The sequence below is a fragment of the Phlebotomus papatasi genome, chromosome 1 (assembly GCF_024763615.1).
Source record: "Phlebotomus papatasi isolate M1 chromosome 1, Ppap_2.1, whole genome shotgun sequence".
NCBI classification, from domain to species: Eukaryota; Metazoa; Arthropoda; class Insecta; order Diptera; family Psychodidae; genus Phlebotomus; species Phlebotomus papatasi.
Genome location: NC_077222.1, coordinates 33,605,543 through 33,625,108, shown reverse-complemented (window position 1 = coordinate 33,625,108; position 19,566 = coordinate 33,605,543). Strand labels below are relative to the sequence as shown.

The window sequence follows — 19,566 nt, the reverse complement described above, 5'->3', positions numbered from 1 at the left end:
TTCATTTGACGTGTCATTTAAGAGTAAATTATGAGGAATTTCAGAGTCACTCTGACTTCGATATGACTTGCAAAATAACTTATAAATATCGTTCCTAAATTCCCGTTATTTGACACGCTCATAATCATCAAAGACTCCTTTTTGTCATCCACAGTAACCATGAGCAAAGCTAATATGCCTTTAAAATGCTACTTGGGTATTATCTTTCTATTGATTTGATTTAAGAAAACTTCTAAATCATAGACAGTACAATTCAGTTTTTTCTCAGTGTAGGGAAAATCTATTTGGAATCACTAGAGTTCTCTGCCTCTCATTCAAAGAGAATAGTTTCTTTTTTTTTGGTTAGGAAAAGACACATCAATCTCTTTTACTTTTTAGTCTGGAATATATATCGAAATTTTCCTCTCATGACTCTTCTTGCATTATGCAATGTGTCGTTTGAACAATAAATAATAATTTCACAGTGAATCGTGCAAATTCGTTGAGCGGATGTTTCTTTGGCTTCATTTTGTGTCATATAGAGTTAGAGGTAGCATGCATGATTAGGAAAAAAAGTCCCAAGATTATAACAGAGAATCAACTTCTCAATGGGTCATGAAATAGTTTTTATTGCAAGATTTTTCACCATATCATGCTCTATGTTATGTATGTGAAAATTATTCATTGAAAAATGTGTCGTTGAAAATAGACGATTATACCATTCCTTCTGTATTATATATGAAGTAAGAAAATTATTAATTTACCTTTTTTTCTTAACATATTGTTCTTCATTGAAATTGGTTAACCTTAGTCAGGGAGGCAAAAATCGGTAACTTTTTTCTCCGTTGTTGGCTCGATCTTAAGGAGTTTTCAGTGAGATAAGAATTTCAATGGGCTATTGTTGGCATGATTTTGTCTCTGTTTCTCTCACTGGATGCAGTTTTTAATTTTTTTTTGTATTTGGTTTTCTCAAAAAAAGGCTATAAAAATCTTTGATAAAATCTCTCATAAAATGTTTAAAAAAAAGTTATATTTGGGATGTTCGTGATTCACCGGCATCTTCAACAACGGGATAAAAAAAAATTCTGAGAAAAAAGAGCTTTCTGAAATTATAATCATTTCTTCTCAATGTTTTACGTATATAGTCAATTACTGTGATCATCTATTGATGATTAGCAATCAGATTTGATAAGTTTTCTCTTTAATTTTCTCTCTCTATGAAGTGGAAGAGCTTCAGTGAACATGGAAATGTCCGTTAAGTGCGAAAACAACTTGTAAAGAATTAAAAAAAAATCTTATAATGATCAATAAAAAATCGTGTGTAACAGTTTCTCAATCATGATATTAGTAGCGATAGTAAAAATCAAAGAAGAATGGATTAAAAAGACTTCCAAAAACTTTTATGCAGCGAATCATCAAGATGTCGAAAAACCGTTCTCGTGTGGTCATTTTATTTGAAAATCTTAATAGATTTAAATCTTATGGATTTGTTAGGTGATGAAATTTGCAGATTTATTGTTTGTCGAAAATAACTTGTTATTTTGAATAAGTCAGCTCGAAGCGGTCTACTGATTTATATTAAGAATGATTTACACTAAAATTTATTAATTTATTTTATATCAGGCCTATCAATCTTTCCTTTCAATCCTTCGTTAATTTGTCTGTTGAATCACACAACTTCTTATAGAATAAGCAGGTTTCGTCAATGAAATATTCTAAGTATGTTTTCGTCAGTAAAAAACGTAAAATTGATGTGAAAAATTACTTTATAACAAAGATGTCAAGATCGTTTATAACTTCTGAATTTTGCCAAGAATTTCTCACTATTTTTTATGTATAAAGAATTTATGTTTTTAAATTTGAAATTTGATTTTTCTCATTAGATTTTTGCCAAATTTCGAACAGGTTATGGACGAAATGTTAGCATAAACTACTTCTCTATTTATTATTTTATTTTATTTCGATGTACCGGGTTTTTATTACCATTTTGTACATTGTTCAGTTTACAAGTTTGTTATTCAGTTTACAATGTTTCGTGAAAAATATCCATTCAGACGCTTCAATCATTTGCACCGGGCGGAACTCAAACTCATAACTGTGACAGTCGAGCCGGGGGTCACACCGCCCAAGAACCGAACGCTCTTACTAATTGCACCACGGATTCCCTGACTACTTCTCTAAAACCTATCCGAAAGTGAACGAAATTGTAAAAGCCCTTTTCAAAATAAACCCGAATAAAATGGTTTTGGCGGGGATAAAGGGGGGGGGAGGTGGTGTTGCAAAATTGGAAAGACGGTCTCTTGTTTTTTAGAGAGGTCATCGAATACTATAAATAAATCAATACGTCTTACCACCTAAGTTCCAGAATAAGTTGATAAAAAGCGGATTTTATATAGGTACTGCTCCTCTTTTAGTTCGAATAATATTATATAATAGAGAATACTTAATTACATAGGGGAAAGGCTCATAATTTTGTCCAGTTTCTTATTTTGGACACTTTGAAGATAACATTGGACACTAAAAATAAATTGATTAAAATGATGGATTTTTATTCCAATATTTGATGAACAATGAATTCTATCTAAATATTTGTTCTTTTTGGAAGATTTTAACACTAAATACGTTAAATTTTGAATATGATTTGAATTGAAATTGCTTTGTTGAAAATTCAGTGTGAGCAATTGCTTACGAGAAATATGACAGAACTTCGTGTTTACTTCAGTCTTATTTAGCTGTGGTGAAGTACTAACAATGTTTCTTCGCTTTTTTTGAGTGATATTATTGAATATTCATTGAAAATTGTGTTGATTCACGTTACTTATGATTTGTACATTTGACCTGAAGTGAGATTTGCCTTGTGAATTATATTTTTCGTGTGAAAAATGGGAAATCTTTTAAGACATTCACCAGTGAGGTGATAATTCTTATTTTGGACAGGTGTTTTTCTCACGAAATTTCGTGAAGTTTTAGCTTTTGTGATGACTAGGTTGGACAAATGCCTGGAGAAACAAAGGAGCACCATCTCTACGAAAGAGATGCAGCGAGAAATGCCTTGAAATGCTCCCGGAAAGGCAGGGAATGAGCGAATCCGCACGTACTTGGAGTACCGAAGTCAACTCACTTTAATGAATGATATGGAAAGTTTCTGGGCTTCTTGTGACATTCCACGTTTCCCTTATATGACCAGGAAGAGGACTTGGTAAGATTGGTTCATAAAATGAAGAACAATGGGCATCCTCTTGAGGTGGATTATCTGTCCAAATTTACAGACAAGTTGTAAAAATTAATAACCAAGTTGTCCAAAATAAGAGTCAAATTCACCTCTACATATCAATTCATTTTTAAACGTATTAAAACTAATTTTAGTAAAAATGAGATGATAAATAGCTTGCCAAGTTTCTAAACAATCCTTCTGAAAAAAAAGTAACAAAAAAAGTCAATTAGTATTGAAAATATCGCACTTCAAACTTGGAACATCGATGCTTAGAGGCAGACTGGACAAAATTATGAGCCTTTACCCTACTTGATTTTATAATCCTACTAAAGTTATTTAAAAAATCGGTTCCATAGGCTATTTTACTAAATTCTGTTACAATTTTTTTTTAAATAAAGTTCTTGCAACTGGATAAAAAAATTATTTCATATTTTTTGATGTTACAATATAATTTTTAAATTGATTTTTTAAATTGATAAATTATTATTAGAATTTTTAATCTTTTGAAGTTCTATATATAAGTCCATTTGGTCTTCATAATATTTAAAATTGTATGTTTTTTTTCGTATTAGTCCATTTAAAGCACAAAAATGAGTGGGAATGTGTTTTTGGTATTATCAAGTTTCATATTTTATTATGATTTTTTTTTTCTCCGTAAATTATAATACCCACATTTTCGACACTTTATGTGCTATTACATTTTAAAAATCTTACACCCTCTGGCGTTTTCAAGTCATAATAGAAGAATTTTCTTGTGCATTATCGTAATAACAAAAATATACGTTCAATTAAATATTCACCATTGCCTCTAGTGTCAGTCTCCTCTTTTGGAAAATTAAAGAGGCATTTTCACAGCAAATAACAGACTCTCAGGCAATATATAATGAATACCTTCGTCAAAAGCTTATATCTTGTACTTCCTCCTACCCTCGAGATATAGATTAATATATCTATATATATACGTATATATAGGTTGGGTGTTTTAATATAAAGAAAATGGGCCACAATCTCGATGTCTCTTCCAAGAAGAGTATTGTACCGAATGCCCCATTGTGCTAGAGTCATCATCAATTGCAAATGTATCTGCATTTTCGTATAGCCAAAGTATGGTTTACCAGAGGGGGAGCTTTTTCAACCATTTGGCGTATTAGCTCACGAGATCAACATTACCGCGCGCGCGATGAGATTACATAACAAAGTGCATTCACACTGCAGTATTAATAGCCGCTATACGGTGGCCTCGGGAGGAATAGTGTATGGATGTGAAACTGCGAGAGAGAGAGAGAGCAAGAGAGAGATACACTAAGAGAAAAATAATATAGTGTGAGATTATCTTTTTTTCGGTGTGTATTGTTTGGAACGCACATATTCGATGATCTCGCGAGATTTTTAAGCACTTTTATATATATTTATGTGAAAAATGTGCACCAGATGAGGCGTTTTAAGAAAGGGGGTAGAGGGAGATAGCATAAAATTTCACAAGAACATATGGTCTCATGAATTCTTTTGATTCTAGCAAAGATTGATTATTTTTTTCATAAAAAAATGCACAGTATAAGGATGAATGATGCATATGCTGCATGGTGAATTTCGGGAGTTTCCCAATAAGCTAAAGATCGTGACTGTGTAGAGTGGGAGAGAGCTTTTTGGTGAGCTTTTTTTTGCTTCTCTTGCTATATATAGCGGATTATGTTGTGTCGCTGCTTCTTTTCTTGTTTTTGAATTTGGAGACATTCAGTGTCCATTGGGGAAACGATGACGACAGATTTTTTGAGTGTCTGTCTCACTGTATTTACTGCGGCCTTTTCAATTCCATGGCGTTGAAAATTCACCGAAATTGTGCAATCATATATACAACAAATCAATTGACCAAAGCGAGAGCGAGAGAGTAAGAGAGAATGAGTGGTTGGGGAAAAGAAACAAATTGCCAGGCATGTTTTTAAAATCTTCATGATGAATCTTGTACAGATTTTTTATTGCTCGAACTCTATAGAAAGGGCTATATGTATAATTTACAGAATCTCTTGTTTTTTCTGAAAATTTTAAAAACTGCCTTACTGAAAACAGCCATAATTGTTTCGAAAAGACATTTGGACTTATTGTGAAATCCGCAAGAAGAAATTTTCTGTCAGAAATTCGAATTTTAAAATGTCATTAATGTTAACAATGACAGCTTTCACTTTTTTGGAAAATCACAGCAATCTGTTCCATTCAGTTAAAATATTTTGCATTTTCGAACACTTACGATATTTCGTCCGAAAAGAATGTCAAGAGTAAGTTAATTGAACTATTTAAACATAATTCAAAAGATCCTTTCTAGTTGTGTAGTAGGACTATTGCGCCTATCAGGAGTTGGAGGGAGAAAGCTCGTCCCATCCTGATGAAGTTTCTTATCAGCCCAATAGTCCTACTACACACTGAAAAAAAAGAGGATGCGATTAACCCTCTAACAGTGTTTTCTATAATATGCAAAAATAGTAGTTAAATAATTTTGTCTAGGGTAATTAATGGTCCACTGAACTCAAAAAAACCATCCGTTCTTCATTATCTCATTTCGTTTGGGCGCCAGGTGAGAAAAGGTAAAGACCGCCTGGAGGCGGTCATATCGGTTTAAGGCATAAAAAGACTGAAATATTTTTTATTGAAAAATAGTGAACAAATAGTGAAATAAATGAATTTTAAACATTTTTTATGGATGAATGTTGTATTATTATCTAAGAAATGATAATTTTTAGGAAAAAAACGTTTATAATTTGTATAATTAGACGTTAATGAAGCTCAAGGTATGGCAATAAGACCGATTTTAAATGAATAAGTCACAGGCTAAGTAAGAAAACGTCATCTTCTTGTATAATTTGAAGGTCCTTTGAAATACATTGCTCATTTTCGGGTTTTATTTCACGATCTGGGGAATTTAAGGACGAATTAAGGAATTCATTATCACTGTTGAAGTCTGCTTCTTTATCAATTTCGGTTAATTCGCAGAAATCGACCATTTTACTCATTCTGGACAGTCTTCGTGTAATCTCAGTTGTTTTTCATGATAATATATTGCATAATAATAATATATTTTACTAGAACAACTAAAACAATTAAATAAAAATATCGGTAATTTTTGAAAATTTTACACCTAAACCGATAAGACCGCCCACAGGCGGTCTTCCTTTTTGTATTCTTACACACAAACTTCAAGTTTTTTCACATTTATCAATCGAAATATACAAACTAGAACAGCATATCTTTCAGAAAATAATATTCTTATTACAGTTAGATTACTTTAAAACAATCTTTTTTGCACTTGAAAACGAAAAATGTTGCGAACGATATTTTGTTGTTTTTTCTCTGACCTGTCACACAAAAGTGAAGATGCTAATCAAACGAAAGGTCAAAATGAGTTCATATCTTCAGAAAATATGTTAGCAAGACTATAACTGAGGACACTGTAGATGTTTTAACTTCAAATAAGTAATATTACCGCAGTAAATACGATTTATAGAATGACCGCCTGGAGGCGGTCTTACCCGTTAGAGGGTTAACTTTTTTTCCTCATAACTTTTACACTTTTTAGGTGTAAAAATATATCAACATATTTTAATGTTAATTTTACACCTTTTAAAGTGTAAAATTAACATGACAAATTGTAACTTTAACCCCCAATACACCTAAAAAGGGTAATATTTACACCGATTTCGGATCAATACTGCAGGGTAAAATTAACATTTCCGGAATGTTATTTTAACTTTTTCGGATTTCTCTCAGTGCACTAGTATCATTCTATACTTGTTCAAATTATTTTTTACCGATTTATGAGTTATCACATAATTTTGAGAATTTGAAGGTTTCCTAGAAATGTCATATCAACGATTCTTTATGCGTTTACCAGGCCATTAACGGGACTTGTGATAAAACTGTTGATTTATTGCCCTAGACACACTTACGACTTTAGCCGAGAGATGTCTTAACGTAATTGTAATCAAAATAGTGATTTGACAACATTTCCATTAGTTTCTGACTAATCTATCTCTCGGCTTAAGTTGAGAAACGGCTTATTTACTGGGAAACTAATGGGAATTTTCTCAACGCATTACCTTGATTGTAATTACGTTAAGTCGTCTCTCGACTTAAATCGAAAGTGTGTCTTGGACATAAAATTGGTTTTATCAAGTGCCCTTAATAAGTTAACAAAGGTCAAGTAACACCTAATCGAATAATACATACTTGGATCCATTAACAGATTTTAAGTATTCGACAATTCCGAATTTATTTAAATCGTTTGTAAATCGTTGGACGAATTTGTTTGTTATTAAAATGGGACCATATGGCAAAAGAAAAAAAAAACAATTTCGGGGACCTTATTTGTTAAAGCTTTTTTATTCCCAGCGCACAATAGTTTTGTTTGTAAATATGTTTTCAAAATTTTCTATGAGCGGGAGCGAGATGACTAGATATAGATCTCACTCACTCTCATTGAAATGTCAAAAACATTTTTACAAAATAATTGTTATTGTGCGTTGGGCATTAAACTTATGAAGTTCACTGACTGTTCACTGACTGATTTACTTGGATTCCTAGCCTAGTCCAAAAAAGATTATTTGGCAGTTGTAATCAATACTACAACATCACACCAAACGCTATTAACCTCAGGGCATTCAAAATTACTTTAAAAAGAAAATACTTGAATCTTGCCCAGAGCTTTCGGTACTGAATGTGTACATTATCAAATTGATAACATGAAGGCGATTATACAGCTCAAGACCAAAAAAATATAGTTCTGGGCAAGATGAAAAAGTGTTTTTTTCTAAAGTTTAAAAAATTCGAAGATTAGTTTCGAAAATCAAAGAAAAGATATTTTTCCTTCTAGTTTCGTCTGTGTTGTGACTGAAATACTTCATGTTTGAACTTCGAAGTGTTTCGAGTAATACTTTTAACATCTTCTTAGTGTGACATTTCATAAATTTTCGAAAATATATTTTGTACGAAAATTTATTTTCAAAATTCGAAACTTAGTTTGAATGAATATTGACGGTTTTTTGTGCAAATAGAGTTTGATTTACATTTTATCCAAGACACTGTTGGAGAATCAAACTCCAGTTGTCAATAGGAAGATTATAGGGGGAAGTGGGTATCTTTGAAAGTGGGGCACCTTTGAAATTGGGATTTTTCTGCGATGGTATAAATGAAACTGAGCCATATCAAAATGTAATTTTACTTCTCAATCTGTTTGTACACCTAAATTATATCACGATAAGGCTCAGTTTTACTTAAAAATAGGTGAAAAATCCCAATTTTAAAGGTGCCAAACTTCCTCCTAGAGCTGTCAGATGAAGATTTATTTGCTTTTTCTAAAACGAAAGTTTAAAGAATTGAACTGACTGTAATGAAATAACCTTCAACTCATTATGGAAAATCTAATCGGTAAATGTAAAGAGAAAAACAATCCCTACGTTCAGTAATAACCTTTCTAATTAAAGAGCTCTCTCCGGCTGACGATTTTTCTGTACCTATCCAAAAGTATATCAGAGAAAACTCACCTAAAAACCCGTTGGATGTTTCGAACAATTAAAACTAGGGTGGAGTAACCACTTATCGCCACTTTTAGGAAAAATTGAAATTAATTGTGTTATAACTTTTGACCCCTTATTATCAGATAAGTCAAATTTGATACAAAGCTACTTAGACATATTGGCTCTAGATTCTTCAAAACAATTGTCCTACAATTTAACGCGGGAGTATCTGAAAAACTAAATTTTATTAACAATGCAAAAATAACCACTTCGTCGCCACTTTTTACCACTTTTCGCCAGTTCTGTAACCACTTCTCGCCACCCACTTGGAAAAGTTCAAACTCGATTATTTTGAGCAATAATATGCAAAGAATATATTCAGCATTTCTTTTTCCTCATGATCACCTTATTATTACTTACATTAAATGATTTTTCTTCACTTTTATTTGAGAAATCAAATTATTAGACTATTGCAGAATGTAAACAAAGTAGATTTGACAACTGATAATCTATGAAGTGAAGTTAGCGTCGCCTATTAAAAAGCTATGGCGACAGGTGGTGAATGAATTTTAGAATATTACTACTTTCCGCCATGGCTCATTTTTACATAAAAATAATATAAAATGAAATATTAACTAACTAAATACAAATTTTGTGTATTCGCCGAATGTAATTAAATGTTCAATAGGCAAATTATTTATTCAAAAATTAAATTTTGTTCGATAAAAGTTTCATGACACTATATTTGGTGAGAAATATTGGATTCGATGCACTTGCTTAAAATATTCCTCTAAAAAATGCTCAAACATTTAAATTCAAAACAAAAAGTTAGTGTTTTTCGACTCTATACGTAGCAGCAATAAAAATACAAGTAACTTTGCGGCTCATTTATTTCATAAATCGTGAAAAATAACGATTACAGTTGCGAGAAGTGGGTCACAGGCGAGAAGTGATGATTCCACCCTACGTGTTTCACTAAAGTGAGTAAGTTCATGAAAAGAACATTTAGGGTAAGTGTGCCAAATTTCAGCATAGTTGCATGCAAGCTTCAAAGTCTCAAGTTTGAAATGTAATATTTTAAATACAAATTCATTTTTTTATTCTTTCTTTTGTAAGAGTGTTGCTTGTAAAGAGTTTACAGTCTTTATTTACTCTAAAATAATTTTTAATACATTTTAAAATGAATAAAAATATAGACATAGCTTTGGCGCTCTATTTCGGCCACCTTCATTCTCATAGTTCCTTGCCCTTCGGGAATTCTTCCAATATTTTTTTCAGGTCATCTCGTTTGTCGAAGCTACATTTTTTGTTATTCTTTTGCATTGTATAATCTGTAGAGTACGTAAAATCTAAAAGTTCATGTAAATTCGACGAACAAAAAAGGTGGCCGAAATTGCAAGCTGGCCGGAATTTGGCACACTTACCCTATTTCTCAAAACCACACAAAAAAAATCACTCTGCAGCAAACGTTTACACAGTGTTGTAGGCATTGTTGACCGTTGAAGCGTCAAGAATACAAAAATTCGAAATTGGAGATCAAGCAGCGCTAAAGCGGTGAGTACGTGAACTTTTTGTGAGCACATTAGGCTTTCGGTAGATTTTCGAATAGATTTGGCTTAGCTTTGAAGTGACCTTGTCTCTTCAAAAGCTTATTAATTACTAAACGGAGCCAATGCAATATGTAAAAGTAAACAGTCAGTTCGAGCATCCTGCAAAGTTTGATCACTTTGCTATTTTTTTTAGTCTTTTGGAGAAATATTCTCTGTGGATAGCATTCTTGTGTTTATGTTGCGGGCGTTGCGGGTGGAATTTTCTCTTGGAGAAGGGTATGGTTAGTGGACAATATTCTCAACCCCTTTAGCAGAGCTCAGGGTTGGTTTGTGTAGGTGGTGGAAGGGTTGTGGTAGGAGGGGGTGTCTTATTCTTTGGGTATGGCGGGAAAATGAACAATGTGTGACAACGATGCACACACCATTTAACCATTTTCCATCCCAAAGAGAGGAGAGATATGGCATTTATTGTTTGAAATTCATAATAAGAGAGACAGACAAAACCATGGAGGAGCCATATATACAATATAATGAGATATTCCATAACTTTGGAGTTTGCTATACCCCATAAGTTAGAGGCATCATACATAACCATATTGTATACATAAAATGTGCTGTATTCATAGTTGAATTTAATACTCTCTAGGTTTATAGTTTGTGGGACAGAAGTAGAGTGAGCAAAAGAGAGAGGAAAAGTCATAGTGAGAGAGAGCATTTGGGATTTTGTTGAGAGAGAGTCGCACAAGTCTTGGGTATAAGCACTATAGATTTTATAACTGAACCCAAACAGCCATTTTACACAATCACGATGGTGAGTAGTGGTAATATGCTTCTAGCCAGTCTTTCGCCAAACTTCGTGTGGAGCGCATCGATGCGGTTTACCAATCTTTTTTTTTTGTACCTTCTACACCCAAAATAAAGAGACAATTTACTATGGACTATAAGTGAACGATAAAGTGCAATAAAAAGTATATATATATAGTTGTTGACGGGGAGATAAGAAACATTAGTGTTAAGGGAGAGAATTTGTGTGAGAGACAGTTCAATAAGGGTAAAAACTACCACTCCTTCTCTCAGAATTTTTAGAATGTTGTGTTAGAGGTTTGTGCTTTTTCTCACAAGTGACATTTCCACCCGATTCTCGAGCTTTTCCTGTGACAAGTTTCAAAAAAAAAGAAAGAAGGAATAATACTGTCAGGTGATAAGTTATTTCAGAGTGAAAATCACTAGGGGAGGCAAAATATTGAGCTTTATTGGCTCATGTGACATTTTTTGCTAGCTTTGAAGCTTTCCCCGGTGAATGAATTGAAGCTCGAGGGGTGGAATATTTATAGTGCTAACATAGAAGAAAAAAAATAGTGTTAAAGTGCGACCAAAGAGAACCATTCTTGGAGGAATTTTTCTTCATAACACAGCGATCAAAAACTTGTGTGCTTTTTCATCGCAACTAAGCTCTCTTTCACACTAAAAAAGAGACACAAAATATTGGGAAATCACTTTGGATAAATTTATTCTTCATCACACATATACCACCAACAGAGAGAGATATTTTCACCATATGAAAATATTTTTTGCATAAGGATTTTTCTTCCAGTATCAGATAAAATGTTTCACTCTCCATAGCTTATGGGAAGGGGGAATCCCTGATTTAAAGTTCACGTAAAATATTAAATTATAAGAAAAAAGAGACAACTTTTGGTTTTATTTTGGTCGTGAGAGATTAAAATGTACGCGTTGGTGGCAAATTGCCATATTTTGTAAGAGACATTTTTGATTATTCAATCAACATTATTGTGGGTATTAAAATGGAGAATTGAAAAGTCCAAGAAAAGGGAAATCACACGTTGGAAGAGTGGATAAGAAAGTCCTCAGTTAGTTGATATTTTTTCGAAATTTATTTAAAAAATCGATGGAGAATGACAATATACTTTCAATTAAAGCACTGCTGTCAAAATTGAAATTTAGGTTTCAAGGGGGAAAGGTCACTACCTTAAATTATTTTATTTTATTTTAATTTTTAAAACACTTTAATTTCACACCGTAGTTTTGGTAGCCTCAAAATTGATTTTAAAAAAATGAGACAATTTAATACTCGAAATGAAAATGCGTATTCAATTCAAGTACATAGGGGTAGGCTTTCAGACTTCGCAGACACTCTGGCTTCGAACACTTTATATTTTTTCCATATTCCTTTAAATAATCAAATTCATTGACAGAATAAGGAAAAAATATGAAGTATTCGAAGCCAGAGTACGTGCGAAGCCTGAAAGCTATCCCCTAATATATATTTTTTATTTGATATATAGGCAGGTTTAAGAGGGAAATATTTAGACTCTTACACGGAGAGAAATCCGAAAAAGTTAAAATAACATTCTAGAAATGTTAATTTACCCTGCAGTATTGATCCTAAATCGGTGTAAATATTATGCTTTTTAGGTGTATTAGGGGTTAAAGTTACCATTTTTCACGCTAATTTTACCCTTCAAAAGGTGTAAAATTAACATTAAAAATGTTGATATATTTTTACACCTAAAAAGTGTTAAAGTTATGAGGAAAAAAAGTTAATCGCATCCCCATTTTTTCTCAGTGTAGTAATTTAAAAAACAAAATAATATAATTACACATATTACACTTGAAATATAAAAGTAATGAATCCTAATTTAAAATTTAATATCCTTAAAATCGAGTAAAAATTTCCAAGAACTTAAATACGGAAAATTGAAATGTTTTTTTTTTAAATTAAAGAACTGATATTTTTTATTAGTTCATATAGGTATTGGTTGAAAGGAAGGATAATGTTAGTAATTAAATAACCTTTTTTTTATTTCAAAATCGATTTATAAAACCTGACAAAAATTATTCAGTATTCATGCTTAGATTAAAAGTGTCACTCTTTTTTCAATGACACTTTATGTATTTATTTCAAATTACAATGTTTAAAGGACATGTTTTATTATTAATGAAACTGTTACAATTAAGATCTGAAGACAAAAACTTGCAAAAAAGGAAATTACATTATTCAAATACATTTGAAAATTTCTTAAAGGTTTAATTACTGTAAATTGGAGATCTAAATATCAAATTTAAGATATTAGTCTTTACGAAAAGGCGATGTAGTATTAAGACTTAGAATGAAATAAACTCGAATCTAGGGGAGGTAAAGCTACTTTGAGCTATGGGGCTACATTTATATATGAGTTTTTTCGGATATTACTAAAGACAGCTCTGCTTTATTCCAATGTAATTTAGCTTTACAAAACAATTGTAGAACTAAATAAAATAATTGTTAGGTCAAGCTTTCTTTAGAAATATCCGAAAAAATCGTATATCAATGTAGCACCACCTCCCCTAAACCTTATATAATTCCTTATGCTTTAAAAGAGTGATTTTGAATTGAACATTTGAGAACAAGTGGATCACCGGTGGTCCATAGAGAAATTTTTTTTGGCTGAAATTTTTCCTTTAAATAGCTAAAAAAAAATTTAGATAATCGGTGATCTATTCGTCCTGGAAGGGTTAAACTCTAAATTTCTGTAAGGAACATGAAGGCAGAAAACTCACGAAAATACTCTGATAATGTGGAATTTTCTTTCTTAGATTATAATACAGGGCTTTATAGAAAAAACGGTACTTTTTAATTTTCACCTAATGTAGGGGGAAGTGGGACTACATTGAACTGGCGCTATACTGAAAACATTTTTTCTCATAATTCTGAAGAAAGCTGACTAAACTATAATTACTTTACGGTAAAGCCCAGCTTCATTTAGAAATATGTGAAAATTTGCGTTTTTAAATGTAACCCCATCTCATTGTTGCCCCACCTCCCCCTAATTTTGTAAATCTGAAATTTTGAAAGAATTTTTTCCACTGGTTTTTTTTTGATAAATTGTATAGGGGCTTAAGGAAAACGATTAGAGATTCAATTCAATCTTAATTTCAATTTATTAAATAGACAAGTAGGGACTAATTGTCCTATACACATAATTGTACAGAGAAAATATGAGAGAGAGATATCAGCTTCTGGTCCTCGATGACCCCTCAATAGTTGATATTATCCAGAAGTACCTTCAGTTTTGTTCTTGAATATCATAACTGCAATTTTTGAAACTTTGAAAGAGATTCACTGATGCTTTATTATATTAAAACAATTTAGGTGTGATTCCTTCATAATCACACCTATATATAAGAATTAACCTAATTTTAGATTTTTCATATGACCTTACCCCCTTAAATATAGCACACTGAACATCCTCTTGGATGCTCCTCTTGGTGTGTGTGTATATTTTTTTGTATTGCTCTAAAGTACATTGTAATGTACTGATATGCTCACATTTCAAGCACGATCGCGATGATCACCTCAATTGGGATCTCCATGGCATGGGAGTCAAGTGGAATTAAATATTGTTGCAATACCGTTAAAATGCACATTCAGTAAATTAACATCTTCACGCGAGAGATTAACACAAGTTAGAAGGAATAAAAACGTTGAAGATGATCAAGTCCCGGTGCAAGTGAGCAAAAAATGCTCACATTAAATATTTTAACAGTGAAAGAAGTTGCAATTGAAGAAAAAAAGAAAAACAAAAAAAAAAGAAGAATAAGAAACAGCCAAGACAGGGAGAGAGATGTGCAATAAAATGAGGATTTCCTCTTGTTGCGAGTTGCATTCAAGAGATTCTTGTACTGTTACAGATTGTTGAGTGGAAAACAATCCTCCTGATATTTGATATTGATATTGGAGGATGTATGGGATACAGCAACAACAACCACAATAATAAAAAAAAAGAATCTAGAGGGGTATATATTGAATGTCTTGCCAGATACCTTTGCATCCCTCGAAGGTATTTTATCTTCGCGCGCTTCTTTTTCCCGGTCTTTTGTTGCAATTCCTCACCTACGTTGATAGAGGAGATTTCAATTGGAAGTGCCCAGAAGAGCATAAAAAAACGCACTCAAGTGCACCAGAATCTGAGAATCCAAAACCTGCAGGAATTTTATTCCAGGATGTGTATTGAGGGAGAAAAGGATTTTTTGATATGAAAAAGGAAATCCCGGTAGAGTCCTCTTCAAAGCAATTTTTTACCCATCATGTCTCATTCTCATGTGAAAATCCCTGCGAGGATTCAATTTCATCATCAAATCTCCCTTCTTCCTTTAGACATTTTATTTTGAGGATTTTACGTGAGGCTTCTAACAGGATTCAATTGTTGTTTTCTTCCTTGTTCGCCCACTATAGCTTGGGTATACAGTACATTTCCCCGATTTTTTTTTTCAATCGCTCTAACTCTGAAGGGAATGCAATACTCTTATAATTGTTCGATTGAGATTTAACAAGTTTTAAGGTAATATCAAGTATGTTTTAATGATTTAGTATTCTTTCAATAATCGGCTTTTATGCTCAAATGATTAGAAATATTGACCACGGGTCTTCTATGACCCCTTCAAAAGTCAACTTCTGCAAAAAACGTGATTCTTTAAACTCAAAAAAAGTTCAATATAAGAAGCACAAACCATTCTGAGCAATTTTCAGAAGGCATCATAAATTGTTTAATTTGCTATAAGACATAAATTATTCTTCAATAAACAAATAAAACTATTTATTTTCTATTTGTTTTCACCATTTGAAAACTTTTAACACAGAAGCTTTCTTGTTATTATGCTTAAGGAAAACGTTTCTTAAAAGTTGTGTTGTATCCTTTTTCTTCAAATTAATTGCGCTTTTAGTAAAGAGAGATAATTCTAAAAAAATAATTCCAATGTAGCGATTTTTTGTGTATATTTTATGAAAATTCCATCAATTTTCTTACTAAATTCGTGAAAAACGAAAACTCAGAATCGAAAAAATCGAGTTATGCCATGCTCTTGTAAATTCGAATAAGCCATTAACTCTTTCGCGTCTTTAGGGTAATGTCATGACTCGGGGAAAAAAGTTTTTTTTGGGTATTTACATTAATTGAAATCTATCTGTTCGTGCACGACATCATAATAGAAGGATGTAAGATTCTTGGCTCATTTTCTCAAGACTCCAGTTAGATTTCAATTAATGTAAATAGCCAAAAAGAAACTTTTTTCCCCGGGTCATATATGACCCTAAAGACGCGAAAGAGTTAAAGATTTCAAATGATCATGCTTAGGATTTTGAAGTTTATGGCTCCGGCACACCTTTTAGATCAGGAAAATTTCATGAAGTCGAAATTCGCATCCTTTTCTTTCTCAGAATTATTGCATATATCTATCCCACTCTTTCGCACTCTTCTTTTTATTTTAAACATCACAACAAATTAAATTAGCTCAAACGAATTTAAGGTGCAAGAGAATAGGATAGACTTATGCAAAACTTTTATGAAAGAAACGGATGTAAATTTTGATTTTATGAAATTTTACTGATCTAAAAGGTATGCCGGAACCATTATATTTCATAACCGCCTATGATCGCCTATAAAAAATCAAATTTGAAGAGTTTAAAATCAAACGTGGTCAATAAATAAAACAAAATTTAATTTTTACTGCTCATTTGTTGTCTGCTCTTAAGAATTATTTCTTTTCGAAGGATGATCCATTCATCCTCAAAGGTTTAATGATTTCTTTTTTGCTCCTTTTGAAGTCAAACAGTTAGAGATATTCGCTTTGAGATTTCTGTATGTTTACACATAAGTTGGCATGACCTAAAAACGGTTCTTTTTATTTTTTAAGCTAAAGTGTTTAATGCCGGTTTTATAAAGCGGTACCCCTCCTAAAACCATTACAAGAAAAAAATAGCAGAACGGTTTATATTCTGCAATCGAGCACTCTGCGATTTTTGATTTGAAATTATATTTTGAAAACAATTCCAAAAGAAAATTATCTCGGATATATCGTCGCTTGTATCGATAGTTATCGTATTTGCATTTGTTTTGTATCTGCATTTGGTGCAAATGACGATAGAAACGTCACCTCTTCCACTAAATGCTGACACAAAATAAATTCAGATGCTACAATTGTCGATATAACCGCTAAATATTGCAAATGGTTCTAAAGGACATTTAAATAAAAATGGTTTAACAACCATTTAAATATAAAGCTTATTTCATAGCCGTTTTGGATAAACTTGAACTTATGTAGGGGAAAGTACTCTCCCTTCGAACGTTCATGCCTTCGAATAATGTGAATTTTCTTTTAGTTTTCCTAAGAGACTCTACACATTTTAACTAAATATTAGTTGACTTATCATCAATTGTTGATAATTCCGTGATAATTTAGTGTAAACCTCTTCCGAAAACCAAAAGAAATTCATATTATTCGAAGGCATGAACGTTCGAAGGGACAGCAGTTTTCCCTAGATGCTCAACTATGATCCTTGTCTATGCTTTTTTCGGAATAAATCTTTAGTGATTTTTTTTTCAAAGAGGAATCCATTTGCATCATCCATTAGTTAATTTTCGGCAAGCGGTATATTGATTTGCATACCGGTTGAAACTGATTACAAAACCAATTGCGAGCACTCTGCTAATATTTTCCTTCACTATTGTTTTCTTCCCAGGTTGTTCGGGGAATATTAAAAAAAAAAGAAAAGTTCGATTTTCCTGTCACAAGAGGATAGGGGAATAAACTATCAGGGGGGACATGTTTCTATATAGGAAAATCTCTTTTGGAAAATGTGAGAGAGTGAGAAAGAGAGTATTAAATGGGAGAAAATGCGCAATCTCAGTGCAATTCCTTCATGTACTAAATTGTTTCCTCTTACATTCTCTCTATATGCTCAACTATATCCCAAAAAATCCATGTTGTTACATATAACACTTTTTTCCATATGTAGTTTTTTTTAATTTAAAGTGCTTTCTGTAAAAGGGATCTATATAGCACGAGTGGGAAAAATTATACATAAGTTGGTTGAAATTATCGTGTATGATGCAAATGCTGCGTGCACTTTGCATCTCCATATAATTTTCTTTTTGGAGCGGTATTATGCAAAAAAAAATGAAAAGAAAGAAAAAATAATAATAACAAAACAAGAGTAAAACAAGTTGCTTTGGGATTTGTACTATTTACCCGATGACTTATAAATTACACACTCATCTATTCGGTAAATTGCACATACTTATGAGCCATCTCATGAATACAATGATAGTTAAAAGTTTTTCGTGTATGTTGGGATGATGATGAAGCGGGGGTCGATTTGCATGGTGTTGTATGTGCATGCAACATAAGAAAAAAGAAAGAAAAATAAACATGCATGGGAATGTTCCCCGGGTTGTTTGTCGTTGGCGGTGTGTGTCTGTGGATAAAAATCATTAAATGGGTGGAATGCAACATGAGAAATGTATTAAAGTCCGATGGGAAAATATACTTATATATATGGCTCTTTTGAGCATAAAATTCCCTCCTGTGAAATTCTTGTATTGGTGTAACTTATAAATATGTTGGAGAGTATTTAATGCACATGCAATGGAGCATGTGTGTCGCGCACATTCAATGCATCATCATCGTGCATTTGCCGTGCCATTGTACCCAGTTACACACATTCTATATTTTGCCTCTATTTCCATCTCTCTGGTGCCTCTTTCTCTCACACACCCTCTTTTTCACTCTTGCTCACTTTTAGTGGGTCTCTCCTTTGCCTATTTTCTTTCGCATAACACCATATGATACGGATTTGTGCCACAGAAAAGTCTCATGTGGATGTTTTGACATTTTTTTTTTTGTATTTAGTTACTCTTGTCTTACTTACCACGGGGACCCACATACCAACTGTTAACAGGGAAGAGGAATTCACAGAGGAATTGATGACGAGGGGAATTGGGGTGGGTGGTTGAGAAGGAAAAGTTTTCTCGCTTCAATTGCAATTTTCTCACAGAGATTTTTCGGTATTATATATATACAATGGGGCTGGGGATGAGAGAGAAGAAAATTATGTCAAAGTTCAGATATTTCTCACCAAAGTATGACTGCGGCACGAGACAAGAAGAGAAATTAATATATGTTCAAAGATTGTGGGTGGAAGAAATGAGAAAAATGTATATATATAGAAGGAAGATTTTTCCCTTGAGGCTTTTGCATTCACATGACTTTTGAGCTTGTTCTCATCTTCAGACTTTTCTCAATGAATATGCAAGATTGTCTTTTCAAGAATCTCTTTCTCTTTGTCAAAGCATCTTTAGAGTATATGTACTGTTTGTTCTAAGTAAAATAGGTTGGACATTGTAAAGATTTTTTAATGCACTTCAGTAAACTTTAAGAATGTTCGTGTAAAACATTTTGTGGATTACAATGATTACAACTACAACTAATTTAACTGGCCAGCGTTTAGTGAAAATTAATGTAAAGCCAAGGTAAAATTACA

At 32.5% G+C, this 19,566-nt stretch overlaps 2 protein-coding genes across 10 annotated transcripts in view; both read left to right on the top strand.

Annotated features, from left to right (window-relative positions):
- Positions 1-19,566, top strand: part of LOC129798856 (probable nuclear hormone receptor HR3) — a 194,883-nt gene that overhangs the window by 24,877 nt on the left and 150,440 nt on the right. For 2 of the 9 annotated variants that reach the window (XR_008751473.1, XM_055842291.1), the window contains exon 1: positions 10,839-11,445. The exons of 3 other annotated variants lie outside the window; for them this stretch is intronic. The gene's annotated coding sequence lies outside the window, so the exon portion shown is untranslated. Of the gene's footprint in view, positions 1-10,743; positions 11,446-19,566 lie in introns of those variants that run through there. 4 more of the 9 variants (XM_055842286.1, XM_055842285.1, XM_055842284.1 and 1 more) reach the window with 4 other exon arrangements.
- Positions 1-19,566, top strand: part of LOC129798860 (uncharacterized) — a 152,211-nt gene that overhangs the window by 85,778 nt on the left and 46,867 nt on the right. The gene's annotated exons all lie outside the window — the stretch shown is intronic.